We start from the raw sequence: 1421 nt of genomic DNA, 5'->3' as shown, positions 1-1421 counted from the left end.
CCCCTAATCCCCCTGGTATCTCTACTTTCCTTGTTGGCCCTGAGGGGTTTATCTATACTGGATTCCCTGTGTTTCGGGCTCTTATCTGTAGCAGTGTGCATGCTCTGGTCTAATCCGATTTGTAAGGTAGAATTGAGGTCATGATAGTGGGGGGAAGGAAACACCAAAGAGCTAGAGGAAAATTTTGTGTTTCATCGGTGTTGTACTGCCCCTGACTGGCTCATCTCTTCCCTGTGACCCCTCTGTGAGGGGATGTCCAGAGGCTGCAAATGTTTATGAATGAGCCAGCCTCATCCTTCTCCTTCAACGTGGCTGGTGGATCGGAACTGCTCACCTTATGGTTAGAGCCCAGTGTGTAACTAACTCATATGCAAGGGGCTTCAAAAAGGTTGCTGAAAAATTCGATGATCTTTGAACTCCATTACAGCCCCTAGTGTTGTGAGCATTCTTCCCCGCCTTTCAGGTTGCCCTGTGGGTTCAGCACCAGGCTGCGGTCCATGTTAGTGGTTCAAACCCACCCGTCACTCTGAGGGAGAAAGATGAGGATGTCTACTCTGGCAAAGACGTGCAGCCTCTGAAACCCTGCGGAGCAGTTGTCCTCTGCCCTATAGGGTTGTTATGTGTTGGAATCCTCTGGATGGCTGTGGTTTTGGCTCTGACCCACGTTGATGTGTATCTAGGATTATCCTCTTCCAAAAAACCGAACTCCCTGCCATTGAGTCACTGCCGACTCATAGCAACCCACTCGGACAGCGTGGAGCTGCTGTGTGTTTCTGGGACTGTAACTCTTTACCGGAGTAGGAAACCCTGTCTTTTTCTCACAGCAGCTGTAGTGTTGACCTGCTGACCCGTTCAGATTCCAGGCCAGGTTATAACTATTACACCACCAGGGCTCCTGACCTCATTCTGGGAGGCTTCAAAAAGCCTGTGGAGAAATGGAATGGAAAGATATTGGAAGTTTTCCACAGATGTACTGAAGCCCTCTTGGGCAATACTCCCCCCCTGTGGAAATGGACTTTGGGGGCTCATTGACAACACAACCAAACAAGCTCACCTATTTTGCGAGCCAAACGAAGGTGCCTGTGGGTAGATCACCTGGCTGACAAGTTGCAAGAAGGGCGTGCAAGTGAGCAGTGTCAGAGGTCGTGCGGAGAGGAGGTCTGAGAAGAGACCCCTGGGTTTGACCAGTAGGAGGTCATTGCATGTTGAGTGAGTGCTGAGCTCTCAGCTAATGTAAAGAAAAACAGCAAAACCAAACTCACTGCCATCGACCCCATGCCGACTCAATGATGCTGTAGGACAAGACAGAGCAGAACTGCCCCTGTGGGTCTCTGAGACTGCTGTGGACGGTTGGAAACCCCAAGCTAACATCAGAGAGTCGGAATTTGTCCTGGGGCTAGACCTAGTCAGGATTTTCTCTG

Source organism: Echinops telfairi, unplaced genomic scaffold (assembly GCF_000313985.2).
Source record: "Echinops telfairi isolate 266 unplaced genomic scaffold, ASM31398v2 ScPeMD7_29;HRSCAF=101, whole genome shotgun sequence".
Lineage (NCBI taxonomy): Eukaryota > Metazoa > Chordata > Mammalia > Afrosoricida > Tenrecidae > Echinops > Echinops telfairi.
The sequence above is the reverse complement of the archived record's forward strand: the minus strand, read 5'-3'. Positions refer to the sequence as shown.